The sequence below is a fragment of the Dermacentor silvarum genome, chromosome 4, assembly GCF_013339745.2.
Source record: "Dermacentor silvarum isolate Dsil-2018 chromosome 4, BIME_Dsil_1.4, whole genome shotgun sequence".
Lineage (NCBI taxonomy): Eukaryota > Metazoa > Arthropoda > Arachnida > Ixodida > Ixodidae > Dermacentor > Dermacentor silvarum.
In genome coordinates this window covers 227,886,604-227,904,758 of record NC_051157.2, presented here as the reverse complement: position 1 = coordinate 227,904,758, position 18,155 = coordinate 227,886,604, and the positions used below count along the sequence as shown (strand labels likewise).

General features: G+C 48.4%; 1 long non-coding RNA gene across 1 annotated transcript; it reads right to left on the bottom strand.

The window, feature by feature from the left end:
- Positions 1-2,193: 2,193 nt before the first annotated feature.
- LOC119451026 (uncharacterized) lies at positions 2,194-17,193 on the bottom strand. The gene is made up of 2 exons (XR_007466665.1): positions 17,018-17,193; positions 2,194-4,619 (listed from the first exon to the last, which is right to left on the bottom strand). It is a non-coding gene; the product is annotated as an uncharacterized LOC119451026 (long non-coding RNA).
- Between the last annotated feature and the right edge of the window lie 962 nt (positions 17,194-18,155).

Genomic DNA, 18,155 nt, shown 5'->3' with positions numbered 1-18,155 from the left:
CATTTCTCCCGTGTTCGCCCGGCTCCCGCAGCGCGCGCGCACGAGATGTCCACCCGGCTGCTGCGGTATTTTTTTAGGGACTTTATGTCGCGGGCGCTCCGTGCGCCGGCGATGGGCGAGCGCTAGCGGGAGAAGGTGGCAGCGTGTGCTCCCCCACAGACCAGAGCCTCCGCCAGTATGGTGGCGCCATCTAGGTAAGGCGCCTGCAAACGCAGCGTGCGCATGCGTAGACGACGAGATGGGATTCAGACGAGGCGCGCATTCAATGCGATCCCGAGCCTTCGCCAGTATGGTGGCGCCATCTAGTTAAGGTGCCTGCAAACGCAGCATGCCCGACATGTAAGTTGCAGTTGTAAGGCTTGATCAGGCTCAGCAGACTGCTGTGCAGAGAGCATTACAAGCCGCAGCTCGCCGTCGACGCCGGGCGGACAGTTCAGATCGTTCTCGTCAAAACGATGCGAAGAGACTTTGCAGCAAAGACCCTGTTGTGCGTGGTGCCGAAATTGGAGCTACTCTTTAGCCGCTCCACCAGCTTACGCTGCGACTGTGGTGCGTATGGTGCCCAGGCCTGCGACTTTTTTCTGTGCCTTCCGCGTGAACGCCGCGGCGTCCGCCGTGCCCTCTCAATTTTGCTCCGAGATGCCGCTTGGCGGCTTCACCGTATTACCCACTAGCAGACGACGTTCTCCGCTGCCCGCGCAACGGCGGTTTGGTTTCGCACCGCGCCTCTTGTGTCGTCTGCAAGCAAGAACTACAAAAGTCATTGGGTGTTGTCGCAGTGACAATAAGCAATTTCTGTACAAAATAAAAAATGGCGGTTAAATAAATTGTTACGACTTTTACCAGGGCCATAATTCCCGCCTCCATGAACTTGCAGACGACACTTTTAACCCGTAGGTTTCTGGCAGCGGTAGACGAAGGTCTGTCTGTTTGCTGCAACGGTGATGTTTTACACGTCAGTATGCACTGCTGCTGTGTACCGTTTTTTACGTCGAGCCAGCAAAAGACCCTGGAGTGTACTTTCACGACATACACCTGCGGGAACAATGGCTGCGAGGTATCGCAAGAAAGAACTGGGAATTATTCGGCCGTATGCAGGCTTAATTTTTAGGAAAGTGACTTTCGCCAGGACACGAAGAGGCGCATGCTCAAGCAAGGCCGGTGCAGTCCTCACTGTCCGTTCTAGAAGGTGAGAAAGCGCGATTCCTGTGGCCACGCTGGCTTCACCTCCGCTGTTGCCTACAGGTAATACCAGAAAAATGTTTTTCTTGCAGGTTTCCACGTTTAGTATGAAGCTTCTGGCTAAATGTCTTTGGCCAACACAATCACAGGCAGCAAGCGTCATTAGTTGGTTTACAGCAGTAGTGTAGCACGCAACTCGTTTTCTTTTTAAAGCAGTCACACACGTGATGTAAATCAACTGAAACGTACACCTATGATTCTAATCATGCAAGGGCTGTCTGTACAAATTCTAAACGAAGCAAAAGGTGGCTTGGGGTGAAGTCCACTTTGAGTTTTTTTTTTCTTTTAATTGATTATGCTTATTCTCGATGTATCTTGCACATTTAGAAAGAAAAAATTTTTATTTTGGTTATTTATGGGTAAGCAGATATAAAAGTGTGAAAGCATACAAAATTTTATTTTTTTGACTCTCAATAGTACTCAAACACCCACTCATGAGGAATCGGCAGTGGGAGGCATGGCTTGCAGACGAGGGCCGGGAGAGCCAATTGGCTCTTCTGGACCAAGCCCAGCAAGCTGCTCATGCCAGTGGAGCCCTGGAATAGGGGCCCCACCCAATCAGCGTGCCTTCTTTTATTTATTTTCGATAAAGTTTTTTACTCACTCACTCGGGAAATTTGAACGTTGTGCAACTGTGTAAGCCAGAAAAGGCGTGTGCTGATAAAATAAGCTGGGTTCCAATGAGATGTCATATAAAACTTTTTATGAAAATAGTCGGGACCCCCCGCTGCCCATCCTTATCTGAACAATTGTCATGTATTTGAGATTAGACTTCCATTAAAAAGGAAAGGGAGGGCAACCGCCACTGCAAGGTCGCATATGCTGCCATTTTGTTCTTTGTAACAAAACCAGTTTTAGAGCCGCTAGGTGGCTTGCACAGCAACTGCAATATTGCAGTGGCTGTGCAGCACAGGCACAAAATGTGAATGTCTGGGCTCCAAACCAAGCATGTCCAACTCTCTTTTTATTGAACCTCTCGCATGCACCAACATGCTCCGAATACAATGCATGCTCAAAAATGCAGCAAGTTCAGGTGAGGAGGCTTTGCGGCAGATCCAACATAATAGCAGGAGCTGATGCATGCCCGCTGCGCAGTCACTCGTTGCAGTCAATCATCGCCCACATGCAATCTTACTTTAGCAAAACTGACAAATACAGCCGCATTACTAATCGTTAGCACGCATGACTGCCGTGACAGACTTTTACCCCCGCACCCTTTTGTCCTCTCCTTTATGTTAAATTGGTGCCCATTCTGTATCTGCATCCATGAAGAATGATATTTCTCATAATTTAAATTTTACAGTGCTGAACAATAAAAGTGCATTATACAACAAATAGCAAATGCTCCGACTTCTGATACGAACTTCATTCTTTTCAAAAACCACAACTCAGTTTTCCTTCCTGTGCCCTCGTGGCCACGGCATTACAGTAGACTTCCATCAATTTGATCCTGACCAAAGGTCCTGGCTGGTGCCCATGCATTTCTGTGGGCCCAAACTTTCGTTATTTCAATCCTAAAACTGGCCTTTGCTGGATAATTTCCAAGCAATAGCCGTAGCTGACAGTAGAGAGGTTTAGCTTGTCCGGTAATCGGGTAAACGCGAGCGGACCGGGCGTTGGGGCGTTTTGCCGGAACCGTAAACGTGAGCGGCCTGTATGGTGCTACCACCTGGTGGCGCAGAAATCAAACAGACAAAAAACAGCTAATATTGCAGTAACCAAGTGTATTCTACTCTGCTGCTAGTGTAAATGTGACAGCGAAAATTTACACCGGCAGAGAAGTAGAATACACATGTTTACTGCAATATTAGCTGTTTTTTGTGTTTGATTTCTGCGCCACCAGGTGGTAGCACCATACAGGCCGCTCACGTTAACAGTTCCGGCCCCAACGCCCGGTCTGCTCGCGTTTACCCGATTACCGGACAAGCTAAACCTCTCAAACGTCTGATTGCAGCACCTAATTCTAATGTGGCTTTATTTTTTCCCAAATTGGGCCGAAAATTGCCAGCACTGTGACAGCGTATTTGAAACCAAACTGCCTTTGTGACATTTGTGCTTTACCATTTAACGCTGGTGACCTTAAAAACTGCGCAGCAAAGCTAATTTTATGAAACCGGCCGAGATTGTACAACCCATGTTAGACCCTTGTCCATTTTTCTTGGCAGGCAATTGGGTGTGCATTAGATTTCTACTTGGTTTAGAAGCTGTGATGTCATTCCTACGCTAGTTTTCTACTTTAGACACATAGAAAGTGGGCATGTTAGAATCGGACAAATGTGATGTTTGTTTTTTACATACTGTTTAATTAGACCTGCCAAATAATTTGATCAGTTTTGTTGGCACCGTCTGGCTCGAATTAACGGAAGTTGACTGTCCACGAGTGAGTGGCTGGAATAAGTGCATCAAAAAGCAAGATGTAGTAAAATTCAACACTTGAGAAAGAGAAAAGAGACTTGGAATTACAATGACGTTTGTCTGTGGACTTGCTCACTCAGCGTCACTATCCACATTTTTGCAATTTAGAACATTAGCACTTGCCAATATTAAATACCCTTGGCTGCCACAATTTGTAGATATCACTCAGAGCTGCTATACAAAGGCTCCAGGTGGCCAAAAAAAATAAGAGGCATCAAATACGACAAACACTTGGAACAATAAAAGGTTGGTCAACACTGGCTTGAGCATTAGTTTGTGGCGATATCTCAGCTCCTGCAGATCCTTGCCATGCACAATCTTATGTGCAGTGGTCCTCGAAACCATGTCAGCAATGCTTGGAAGACCATAGGAGTCCACAAGTTTGTGGTTATGACCAGATTTGTGTTGCCACTGTCGTTCCAAGGCCGTACTTGAGGATGATGCAGCAACACTTTTTCAAAAGCAGTTCTATCACAGACTGCTTTAAAACAATCTGCGCCACACCATTGCACACATCACACAGATGCTTGTGTCCTAAGTAAAAGCAAAACAAATTTACAGGTTTGACTGTTGCCTATGGCGAGTGAAAAAACAGAGTCAACCTGACATGCTCAGAGAAGTTTGTGCTCCAACACAATCCATAGTGCAATCAGCATGATGAAGGTTTGGTCCCACCATGGATAAACAACCAAAGCAGGCAATGTCCACAACAAGGCTCACACAAGGTGAACACAGCAGTCAGTTAGCACCATTTTCACTGCAATGCTGCCTCCATGTTTGGCTTGGCTTCCAGGATCACACATTTTGTCCTAGTTGAGAGTGCAACAGTGCTGTTGGCACTGCTGCAGGCTTGAGTCAGACCCAGACACCATTGGGATTCTTGCTTGTGGGCACTGCATTTTCCAGCTGCCGCGGGGAGCCAACAATCTTGCGCGTGCTCCCAGGTCGATTGAAAAAGCCACCTGAAAAACCACACGACGGCACTTGACTGATAATCTACACACGTGTGGATGATGCCGAAAAATTCCTTTCCAACTTACGAGTACATGGGAGACAGCTACTGTAGTTAAGCAAGAACAACGAGTCATCAAACACAATTGGTGGCTCTAAAATTTTTTATGCCTAAATTATTACTCTTGTCAAATTGATCTCAGCATGATGCAATTAGACAGGTTCGATTTTAACAGCTTTGCACAACACCTCTGGCCCCATAGATTTATTGTACGAGTAGGACCGAAATTTAAGACGCCTTTTACGGCGTCTTAAATAAGCATGCCATTCTTATAGCATGCCATTTGATAATTGACTCTGCCAGCATGATCGTGTGCTAATTTGGCCACTGTGTAGGGCAGAAAAAGCATTTTTATGCACAATGCCAGTCCGGCACCTTCTCAAAGCTGAAGCTAGCAAAATATAGTCAATCAAATGCTGGCGAGGCTGGCATTTCCAGGATATTGCTTTCGTTTTAGCACAGACACCAGATTTAATTGTTACAACCAATAACACAGCATGGAAACATTGTAGTTATTTTACACACACAAGATGTCATGGTGCTGCAGCTGCTGATTGTCATATCTGCTATGTTAAAGCCAGTATTGATAGAAAAAATCTAGTCTCACTCCGTGCAATTCCCAGTGCAATTGCTCTTGATATGCACCTACCTCATACAGTCAATGTCCATACCCCCTAGGGGCTGTGAAAACGTCCGAAAAATTAAGTGCACGCCTTTTACAGGTCACAAGGGTTCTAACTGCCACACGCAGACCTGAAACAGTTCTGAAGGCCTAAGAGTAGAGTTAATTGGCATATTGGGGTCCGTAATGCGACAGTTTCCACTCTTGATACGCTTCACCGCAATGCACTGCATATGTTTGACAGCGTCACACCGCCGTATTGCAGCAAAGTTGACATTCGGGAATTGGCATTATGCAACGCACTGCAGTTTCCGTGCTTCGAAGTCATCGGTGTATGACAAAAGCAGAGTTGGCATCAATCCTGACAGCAGCACATTCTTTAAATGAAAAACACAGCGCCAAAAAGAAGGAAGCTCGGTAGCGAACATCGAAGCAGCCAGGCCTAGCATTGCCACGGTGGCCACGGCTGCTAGTGAATCGGCGTGTGAGAGCGCTGGTTTTATGCTGCAAGATAATCAAAATGGCGGTGGTGGTGGCTTCGATTATTGCTGTTTCAGATCGTGAAGGTGTCCTGAATTATCAGGCATGTCCGAGAAATTGGTCATTGACTATACCGTATTTTGCGGTTATAAGACGCAACCCCTAAAAACGACAGTTTTTCTGGGAAAAAAATGTACTATACAAGTTGCACCGGTGTATAAGACGCACCTGTTCGTTCGGTAAGCGATTTAAAAAAAATACAGTGACGTTTCCCTCTGTGAATGCAGGTCACACGCAAGCATACGGGTGCCATATATTTCCACTCCAGGCGCATTTCTGCCATCGTGGTTGCCGCGATGTACCGTATTAAGTCCAAGGGCGATATCATCGCACCACGCGCCTTATGCTGTATGTGCGAGTGAAAGCGTGCAACGGTGAGCCGAATTGCACACAAGGAAGGAAAGCGGGAAGGCAGCGCAGGAGGCAGGGGGGTGGGGGGCTTGTACTCTGGTAAGCAACTGGCACACGCTGTATCTTGACAGCGATGTGCAGATGCGATGACTTCGGGGTCGGTCAACTCGCGGTCGGCCTGCTGCCGCTTGTGTTGCTGCTTCGGCCTTCTCGCACGGCACTCGCGAACTCGATCACGAGAAGAACCTGGCACCTCGATATCGCGCACAGAACCCGTAGCAATTAAGTCAACCAGCGCGCCATAACATCGAATAAGATTTTGACGACAGTTTTCTCGAAAAAAAAAAAATGTACACAAGTCTTCTATAAGACGCACAGTGATGCTACTGCGGACTTATGATTTGGAGCAATTTTTGGAGCATCAGAAGTTTCATTTTGGAGCACTTTGGAGCAGGCAATTTGGCATTTTGGAGCAGCTTGGAGCAGCTGATTTTTCACATTCTGAAGTATTCCGAAAAAGCGAGTTGCAATTTACATTCAATTACCTGAATAATTCATATATGTTCTCACGAGAAGCTTCGTAAACATTTCCATCTATTGCAGATCTCATGGAGAAAAAAATGCACATGAGTATGCGACACACACAGACACAAATTGATATCATTTCGTATATTGCTAGTTTTCCCAGATGTCATCGGTAATATCCAGAAACAGAAATGATGGACACATTGGCGGCACGCAGTTATTATAACCACGTCATGCTGCGCTTCAAACAAGCTACTGGCTGCGTTTCCGGAGTAGATAACGTCCGCCGATGAATCGCCAATTAACCTTGAAGCCGCGAGCCTCGGCAGAAACCGCACGGCGGCTCGACGGCAAAATGCGTACGAAGGCGCCGTGCGTGGCACTGCTAAAGTCACTGGAACCTGGAACTTTGAAAGTACCGCAACCGCCGGAGTGAGCGCAGGCAACACTGCGCGGAAAAGACGAGCAGCTCTTCCTCGGGTTTTCTAAGCTTGCTACAGTGAAGAACAGCATGATGGCTGCCGCAGTGGGCCCTGTGAAGTCCGCAAACAAAACCGCATTTCGTTTAGCTAGATACGATGTAAATTACAAGTACAGTAGCTGACGGATTTTTCGGACTCCAAAAATTCGGACTTGTTAGATATTCCGGACTTCATAGATGTACCGGCAGGATTCCCATAGAGCTAATGCATTTTCGCGAGCGATTTTTCGGACGAATCTAGGAGCCAATGTTCGATTTTCCGGACTAAGCTCCGAGCCACGCTCGATCTTGGAGGCCGCCATGTTGGATTGATTTTCCGCTGGCTTGGCTTTCAGTGCCCCCCTGCATAGCCTTCAAGATCAGTAGACGCACGCTATCCTCGTCTCTGAGGCCATGCCCGCTCTTCCTTGGCCGACAAAACATTCTAAAAAGTTGCACTTCCTTTTTTTTTTTTTGTTCTGCCGCACTCTGTGTGCGGGTGAAAGCTTGCGAGGGTCAGCCAGCAACCGCAATTTATATGCAATTTATTCTCACGCACGCGAGAGAGGAAGGCGGCCGGAGGCGCGCGCGGACTTCGTTCGCTCGCGGGGCACGGGGAGAAGGCGGCGGAGACGGTGGGGAGTTGCATTCTGCTCTTGCGGCTGCCGACGAAGCTGCCGCGCAGGCACCGTATCTTATAGTGATCTGCTATGTGGCCGAAGTGTGCGCCCGCGACCTGCAATGGGTACAAAGGGCATGCGCCGAGTGCCACTAGCTTCGAATGCGCCGTTTTTTTTTCTTTTTATTTTTTTCGACGTTCGCGTTGAAGCGAGAGAATAGACAGCGCGAAGGTCAATATGCCCGTGGTCATCGAGCGAGATGTGTTCATGTAACCTGTGCGCGCGTGACACCGTGCTTATTTAGTTAGTAAGCGCATATTTACAACTTTATGCGGCTGATAAAACTAACATCCTTACTTCGTATTGCTGTCTATTAATTGGCTATCGCAATCGATGCTCCACCTTTTGAGCGAAAGTGCGACATTTTTATTAAGCCGCTCCAAGCCTCATCATTTTTTTTCTCTTGGGGGGGGGGGGGGGGGGATGTGTTTTTCGGACTGTTCGGTTTTTTCGGACTGCTCGATTTTTCAGTCTCCACGACCATATGATTTGGCAAATTGCTCGAACTCTGTGCTCACAAACTGGAGACCATTGTCGGTCACCATACATGCATTCAGAAATACCATGTCTAGCGAAAATGCTTTTTAGTCTGTTTATCACAGTAACAGACTGTATAGACGGAAGAATGGCTACTTCTGGGTAGCGTGAAAGATATCTACTATGACAAGATACGGTTGTCTTAATTTGACACAGATCTGCACCCACTCTTTCCCACTGATAAGAGGGTGTTGGCGATGCCATCATTGGTTCCATCCTCTCAGGGGCATAAATGCGCAAACACCACACTGTTTCATGAACGACTCTATTTAGTGCCAAGTCCTGGCCACCAGATAGAACCTTTGGCTATACTGCAGCATCTTGAGATGCCTTGATGACCGTCATGCAGCTTACTTAGTGCTTCTTTTCGAAGAAGCACTAAGTTCTTCTTAACCTCATTCCATTTAGCAACAGCCCATTCACCAACGTAATGCATGCTTGATTCTGCCAGTGAGGTGCAAGATAGCCAGGAACATCCTGTTTCTTCGGCCAACCTGCAATGCACAGTTTTCGCAGGCTTTTACACACTGCGTCGCTTGCTTGACTCTCTCTCACCCTCTTCAGGAAATCATCTATTTCTGCGCCCAATAAAGAAGCTTTCAAGTAGGCTGCAACTTCAGAGACTGTCAGGTAGCTTGACACATTTGTGTGATCTGATGGAGAACGTGAGAGGGTGGCTGCAGTAATGAGCGATTTGCCGAGAACGTATACAACAGAAAAACTGCATCAGCCGCAAGTGAAAAAATTGAATTCTGGGTAGCATAGTATCGATTGATGATGTATGGTGTTTAATGGCGCAAGGGTCAAGTATGGCCAAAGAGCGCCATGCCAGTATTTGTGAGTTTGCAGTGGAGCGATGAATTCTGAGAAATAGATGTACAGCATCGATTGCCATGTGACCCAACAATGATACTAAAGGTTTATGGTCCATTTCGAAGACTATGTCCAAACCACGTATATACTCATCAAACCTTTCCGCTTCATTAATGGGCGAGTTACATTGCTCGATTTTAGTGAGTGAACGAGATGAACTGGTCTGCGTTTTCCATCTTTTTGTTTTTGAAACAAAACCGCTTCCAGATGAAAAGATGAGGTGTCAGCAGAAAGAACTGTTGGTAGCGGAGCGCCGTACATCGCCATACACTCTGCTGAACAAATGACATCTTTGAGATTTTGGAATGCTTTTTCCTGATCACAGTCCCAAAACTAGTCTCTATCTTTGTGCAAAAGAATGCGTATAGAAGCCGTGAGCTCAGCTAAATGTGGCAGAAAGCGTCCCAAATGATTGCCCCTGCCTAGGAGGCTTCATAGCTCAGTTACATTTTTGGGTGGCTTCAAATCTTCAACAGCACTGATCTTAGCCGGATCAGGATGAATGCCATCTTCATTAACAATATGGCCCAAAAAACGTACTTGTTTAACCCCGAAAATGCATTTGTCTTTGTTAAATGTCACGTTTGCTTTTGCTAGGCATGTAATCACTTCATTTAGCCGCTCATCATGCTGAGCTTTTGTTTCGCCAAACACTAGGACATCGTCTGTAACGTTAAAAACACCCGGAAGGCCACAAAGAATCTCCAACATTCCTTTTTGAAAATATTCCGGAGTGGACGTAATTCCAAAAGGTAGTCGAGTGAAACAATATCTACTCAATGGTGTCAAGAATGTCATTAGCTCTTCTGAGTCCTTACTGAGTCGCAGCTGGTGGAAGCCCGAGTTAGCGTCGAGTCTTGAAAACCACTTTGCGCCTGACAGTGAACCAAGAGCCTGATCAGCCGTTGGTAAAGTAAAATGCTCTCGACTTACGCACTTGTTCAATTTGGTGAGGTCTACACATAATCTCAGGTCTCCTGACGGCTTCAAATGGACCACTATACCTGCGCACCATTCGGTGGGGCTATCCGCCTTTCTAATTATGCCCATAAGCTCCATCCTATTTCGCGTTTCAGGGGATCCCTGAGGGGAATTGGTACTCTGCGTGGAGTGCTTATGGCATGTGGGATAGCACTGGGTTGTAGCCAGATTGTATACTGGCCGGTCATCGTTACCAGACTACGAAACATATCTGGGAAACATGCCTCATACTGCAAGTTTCCTGACGAGACTGCATCAGCAAATTTAACGATAACCAAGATTTCTAGTGCTGGCAATCTTAGAAGGAGATTGCGCAATAGATTGATAATGTAAAATGTTTGATAGAAGGTTTTTCCTTTCCAATTGATCTCGCCTACAAATTCGCCTAGCACGTTCAGCTTACTGCCTTCGGCACCCCGTAAATCTACATTCACTTTCGCTAGTTGGGTTGGTAATCCCGGAAACGTTGAAGGTAACATGGACACTTGTGCGCCTGAGTCTACCTTAGCAAGAATGATCACAGAATTTATGCATACCTGTACAAATCGCACTTTCCCATTAGTACTTACTGCTCCGACGAGTCTATCCTGTTTCCCGATTGACAGCGGAAACGTCTATCTTTCGTTCGGCAGAAGTAGTCCCTTTCTTCAGACAGGCTTTAGCAAAGTGTCCTTTGTTGCCACAACAGTGACACTTGGCAGTTCTAGCCGAACATGTAGTCCTAGGGCGGGTGTCGACGCTGGCGTTCCTATCGCGTTCGCCGTGCTGGCGGTGGTTGCACCTGCGGACGCGCCAGGCCGTGTTGATGGTGTATCTGTTGAGCCACGGCGTCCACATTGGAGCCTTGGCCTCGAAGTTCCAATGACTGGCCGTCGTGTTGCTGTTGGATGCTCGCCTTTAGGCGAGCCATTGCCAGTGCTGTAGCAAGTGTGAGCTGCAAATTCATTTGTAGAGCTTCTGAGAGCTTTGCGTCCCGGAGCCTAACAACAAGCCTGTCTCCTATCATCTGTTCTTTCAGGCTGCCAAAGTCACAACGGTCCGCCAAGACACATAGCGCAGTGATGAACTGGTCTACAGACTCTCGTGGTCTTTGCGCTGTGGAAGCAGGTGCTCTCATACACAATATTGCAATATTTCACAAAGTGTCCGTCAAATCTTTTCTTTATGGCTTCATAGTCTTTAGCCCGAACATACTGAAGGCTTCGCGAGCTTGCCGTCACATTGTGTAGAGTAGTGTGTGAACCTGGGCCTCCCCAGAGCGTTCATTGAGTCCCATTGCAAACCGGTAATCATCGAAGTGCTCGCTCCATGCCGGCCACTCTGACGTGCGGTCAAAATCCAGCGGTGGCGGTTGCTGGAGCCCGTAACAGTTGCATTGACAGCTTATCCGACATCGCTGCTCGTAGCTGCGATTCCCGACCAGCTTCTGACACCATGTTGCAATGAGACGCCGTGTCCCCAAGAACGCAGTCAGGACGCCGTTGAAAGAGCAGCCCATTTTATTGCGCTAGAAGTTATATGGACACTCTAAAGCGGATTTCTGCCGTCGGTGTCGCCGTGAGGTTCCGTATGACGTCAACGGCGATGAAATCGTCGCCGCGCTTTCACGGAGAGCAAACGCACGTCGGAGAGCAAACGCGTGTTCTGCACCGTGCTCCCTGAAGGGCTGCAGAATTAAGCGTCTCTTTCGTCCCTTTACAATCACCATATATAGAGAGCAAACGCGACTTTTTCCGTCACAGGCCGTGGGGGGACAGGAGGGAGTGAGGGGAGGCGACGTTTAGCTGCGGCACCAAATGCGTATTTATATAAAAACGTTGCGAGGCGAGAAGGTGGGCAAGATTCCCGATGCAGCTCGACGAGTGTCCCGTTCTGATCTCGTCGAAAACCTCCGAGCCGCCCCCAGAGGCACCGAGAACAGTCACCAATGCAGCGCGTTCGGTACTGACGGCGTTAACAGTTCTGCACGTTGCTGGTACTGCTGCATGTCCAAGTTTATACAGCTGCTAAAACTACTATCCTTACTCCGTATAGCTCTCTACTAATTTGCTATCGCAATTGATGCTACGTCTTTCGGGTGAAACTGCGACATTTTTATTCAGCCAATGCCTCTTATATAGGTCCTGCCCACCACGTGGTCAGCTGTGCAGTCACACCATGAGACTTGGCGCCGCCTCTCTCATGTGGCGTCGAGCATACCTAACAGCACACATAAATGATGCATAAATACATAAACAGCATACCGGCGCATGCTGAGCTGGTGGGGCCCAAGATGCGCATTGTTGTTTCTTCAGTGCATAGTCCTTTGAGGGTCAATGCCGTAAACTTTCATGGTCGATGCCGTATATTTACGGCGCAATCTCTACGTTTGAAAAACATGCCAATCTTTGTACTCTTCGTTGCTCAGCAAGTGATGCCACCCTGTATAGATTCAAATATTTTTTGTTTGCTCCATAGTCTCTTGGTTTTCATTTCACGGCTTCCTTACGCTGGCATTTCAGTGCATCTGGCTTTTTATTAGTGTGGTTTGCTGGGCCAGTTGGTGCATGATGACAGTATAGGGGGGTTCCAGCAAATGCAGACGTGAACACAAAAGAAAAGCACGTTGTCCTGCGTGACGCGCTAAATGCCTAGCCGCAGGCTCGACGAGTCGACGCTTGATGTGCTTAAACGCGCAGTCTTAGGTGCCGACGCTCGAAATGCCTTCGCTGCCAGAGGCATCGACTGCAGTCAGGGACATCGCGCACGTTCGGCGCGAACACGGAAAACGCGGACGGCGTTGGCAGCAGCTCTGTGCATTGCCTCATTGGTGCTGCTACATATTTGCAGTTCTCTCAGTGTGTTTTTTTTTTGCATGAGGTTTCTGTGTTTTGGCGTACTTTTTTTTCGCGTGCAAGTTGCACTGTCCCTTTTCTGCGCGCCACTAATGAAAGCAAGCGACGAGCCCGTTCACAAGCCAACTCTCGCTGAGGCTCGTGGTAGGCAGACTCTTCCTCAGGAGTACACACCACTCGCGGTCTACCCATAGTTGCATCGCCGCCCAGCTGTAATGCGCGTTCGATATCCGAAAGGGCACGCAACACAGAAACACCTTCTCTATTACCCATCACCACTCCTCCTCCTCTCCCAGCGGGCCTCTCCTTCTCTGCTGGTCACATCAACTTGAATAGAACCAACTCAGTTTCACAGCTCCGCTGAAAACATGGGCTTTTTAAACATGCGCAGCGCCGGAAAACATTTGCGGCGCTGCGATCGAGTCACACTACCGGCAGCGCTTCTGGTTGCGTGCCTTGTTTGTTCGGAGGCTTGAGTGCTGGCGCTGGTCTGCGGAGGTGTGAAGCCTGGCTTGTGTCAAGCATGCGACATGCTGACGTGTTCTGCACCGGGTTGAACAAGCGGCTACAAGTCGTCAGCTAAGCGCTACATCTAATGCGTAAACATTCTTTGGCGAGTACCACAGGTCCGTCATGCGAAAAGTGTAATGCATTGTATCAACACAAAAATACGTAATTTGCGAACTTATAATGTTTAATCATTATAATATTGTAGCGGCAACGTGCGGAGGTTAGAAGAAGACAAAGAGGTGGTGTGAAGCACGCGCGTGAACTAGGCGGTTGATCGTACCCGACTGGTCTTCGCCTTCGGCTGCTCCCGTTCATGTGCTTTCATCTATCATCACCTGTAAATAAACCCACACCTTCGTAACAATATAAATGTAGATGATTGGTAGCTTCATAAGAGATAAGAAACGATTAAAAAATTGATCAGAGGGAATACCCATTGGGCTCCACAGAAAATGCAAGGGGAAGCTTCACCCTTTCAGGGTTAATACCATACAAGTACGGCCTCCGCGAACACCCTCAAAAGGGTCAATGGCATACATTTACGGTATTGCTTGTACATTTAAAAAGCGTGCCTCTTTCGATCATTTCTTTCACTTGGCATGTGCTGCTACTCGACGGAAACACATGGAGTTTTTTACTTGCGCCACTGCCTCTCCTTTTTTCCTTTTTTTTTAATTGCAACGGCACGTCAGCTATCACTCGCGCATCTGGGCGCACGCGCGCGGCGGCAGCAAGTGTGCGCTTCTTTCGATCATTTCTTTCACTTGGCATGTGCTGCTACTCGACGGAAACACATGGAGTTTTTTACTTGCGCCACTGCCTCTCCTTTTTTCCTTTTTTTTTAATTGCAACGGCACGTCAGCTATCACTCGCGCATCTGGGCGCACGCGCGCGGCGGCAGCAAGTGTGCGCTTCTTTCGATCATTTCTTTCACTTGGTATGTGCTGCCACTCGATGGGAAGACGAGGAATTTTTTACTTGCGCCAATGCCTCTCCGTTTTTTTTCCTTTTTTCTTTATGGCACCGGCGCGTCAGCTATTGTCTCCGCATTCGGGCGCGCGCGACACCGGCGGCAAGTTACGGTTTTCTCCTGCGGCGGATCCCGCTTGTTGCACGCGCTAAACTGATGGCTATCTGGTTTCAAATCTCTCAAAGGGTGACAGCTTGTTACTCGATCGTTTATCGCCCACCACGGTGCAATTACAGTAGCACCTCGCTGATACGTTCCTGCGTAATACGATTTCCCGGCTCCTACGTTTGCAATCACGAAAAATAAACATGACCCCAAAGAGGATCATGCCAAGTGACTCAATGAATGTGTTAATACGTTCCCGGAAAATACGATTATTCAGCAGCAACGTTCAGCATTACGGCAAACTGCAGTCGCATGATACGTTCTGCAGCGAAAAATTATCATTTAGGTGTGCAAAAAGGCCGCTCTCATGTGCTAAGCGGCTTCTCTGCAGTGCTCAATCCCCCCCCTCCGCGACTTCTCTTCATTGCTCGTTCGCCCGAAGTGACGAAGCGCGGCAGCAGCAGCGAGCGAATTGACCTTTGCACTACCTCGCCCCTCGCTTCAACGCGAACTACTAAGCGAGGAAAACAGATGGATACCGCGCGCGCGGCGCGGGGCGCTACGACACCGAACAAATCGCAGCCAACACACTTTTATTGAGCAACTTTAAAACAGCTAGTCAGTTTTCGCTGAACATTCTTTTTTTCAAAGTACGTAAACAAGTTATCTTGGAAGATAACAAGTTCCTTGACATAGCTACGGAGGTCACGGCACCACGAGCGCTACGATTTCCGAAACAAAGGAACACCGTAGAGACCGTGACACGAGCGATACGACTGGCGGACGAGGGCGGGCGCTTCATTCAGCCATGTGACTGCATGAAGATCTTGCCTCAAAATCCAACCAAAACAAGCGCGAGCGAAAGCTGACACAAGCAGACAATACTACGAGCGCGAAAATAGCGGTCGGGCGGGTCCGCATGACACGTTTTCTGCGCCACAGTCAGTCTGGAGGCGTGCTAGGAGACCATACGCGTGCTCCCTTCCCCTTCCTTCTTTAAAGAGCGAGCACGCACCTCCAGACCTGCGCGTGATCAGCGAAGGGGGCAGCTCTCATTGGTCTGCTTCGCTCGCGGCAATTTAAATCAATCCGGGACCGATCCCTTCCACAGCACGAAAAACCTGCTTCGCGGTAGCTCTTGCCGTGTGCGTTTTTCCGCTAGTGCCACCGGCCCTTAACACGTTGTTAGTGGGTCGTTGAAATGTAATTTTATCTAGTACACTTGAATATAAAGCTACGAGTTTCAGAAATACCCAATTTGCAGTCGTATCATCCAATTTTATGTGAAAACACGATCGTATCAACAAAAGTATCACCTCGAAAAATGTATTACGCAGAATCGTATCAACGGGGTTTCAGTGTACTTCCCGTAGCTGCGGGCTGTCGCGCGCATCGTATCTTATCTGCAACACGGCTCTTACCTTTGTATGCGCTGTGCTTTCACTGCTCAGTATCCGTTGAAGTGATAGACCGCACGAACCTTTGCTCGCTGCTGCTGCGCACTTGCTCATGCCAGCATTTTGACAGTGGTTGTTTGTGGTCATCGAGTGTGATCTATTCATGTGTGCTTGTGCGTGCTGACACCACGCTTGTTAATTCAGTTAGTAAGCGAATGTGTCCAAGTTTATGCAGCAGATTGTGGTCATTCGAGGTGGCCTCTCGATTTGTCAATGTTCAAAGGCTGTATGCAGAATTGATGGCCAGCCTAATCCGACGCCGGGCCACAAGGTCAAAAGGCTGTCTAGCGTTACTTTGCACCTGGATCTTGGAAGCATGGAGCAGAATCTCCTACGAGGTAGTGGTTAAGACTTTCAAGAAGACCGGGATATCAAACTCGCTGGACAGGACTGAAGATGACTTTTTATGGCACTGTGACGATGCACCCACCGATGACAATGCAGCCACCGACAAGAAAGCTTGCAGTGACGGCAGTGTGGACTCTCAACTCAGAATAAAGTCAAAGTGATTGAATAAGAAATAAATAAAAGGGTGATGTGCAATTAATGTAGTGCGTACAGAACATGTGCATTTATTACAGAGGTAAGCCTTGTTCAGCTTGATTTTTTGGCTATGCTCACTGTAGCCATCGAAATATTCTGACCTGCTACTTGTTTAAATTCACAGTACTCCAATTTTCTTTCTGCCCCGCATAATGATTGCACCCCCAAGTTAGCATCAGTTTTTTAGAGAAATAAAGTGCGATCGTTATGCGAGTCAATATGGTATGAAGTCGTCAGTTATGTAAAGCAACATACCCCTCGTGGTTAGCTGCTTCAAGACAACTTACAAGAGAGTGTGGAAGGAGGTGTGTAGCCCAAGGAAAGCAAGTGCTGTCACCAAAAGTGTGCAAACAAACTGACCAGAGGCCTCGAGCCAATGCTTGTGGTCGGCATCGGCCAACGCAAGCGCCTCCAGGTTCGCCTCGCGCAGTTCCTCGCTCAGCTGAGCCACCATGCGCCGACGCTCTGACAGCTGCTCCGACAGCTCGTCTCCACCTTCCCCACCTTGACAGCATTTCTCCTCCGAAAGCTGCACACAAACAACACAGTGCCATGTTTAAACATTATACAGTATAGACCACTTATAACATAACCGCTTATAGTGCAGGACCGGATATAGTGCGGTCTTTTCAGACTCCCGTTAATTTTCCCAAAGCACTCCATGTATACACGTATCGCTTATAGTGCAGTTGCCGAAACGAAATACCGGTTACAGTGCGGCTGCCTGGGAGTACGGAAGTCAGGGGAGACGGCGAACGCTCCCCTCATCGTGCACCCAAGAAGTGCTCGAGGAAGAAGAGAGAGACGAAGTGGAGGAGAAGGGCACGTGGTGCGAACGAACGGCCAGTGAGGCTGAAACCAGAATCTTGAGTGCGAGTCGCGAAATATCACGGCGCGCATAGCGAGCGAGGGCCACGAAACTGCCAACGCGGCTAACGCTAGCTTCGCGGGCGGCGCCGGCACAGCACAGCGAAGGGCGCACGCGGAGACCGTGGAATGTGAGGGAGGAGGGCGGCATGGAAGCGGATTTCGCTTCGGCAACTCCGACGCCTCGGTGGCTCCCCTCGCCCTTCCTCGCAGCTCCCTCACTTTCGACTGTCACCGTGCGCGCCTGCCGCCGTGCAGGCAGCACGCTGCCGCTCCAGCCGGCCTGGCGCCAACTCCCGAAGTTTCGTTTTCTGACGTTATCGGGAAGCGGGCGTTTGCCAGCATGGGCAGTTTTGTGGCCGGCCTGGGACAGCGCCACTGCTTCCCTCTGCGCCGTAGCCGCAGCGTGCAAGGTCAACACGTGACTATAGTCGGCTATAACTTTAGAAGACAGGAGGAGGCCCCGCCCAGTAGACCGAAGCGCAGCAGCCAATTCCTCCGCGACTAAAGAAATAGTCGCGCTCAAAAAATTGTGACTGCTTCTAAACGCGTATTTGTCGATATATAAGATTTGTGTATCTTGACAAGTGGTTTGGTAAAACTATCATGATGGAAATGCTACTGCACATGC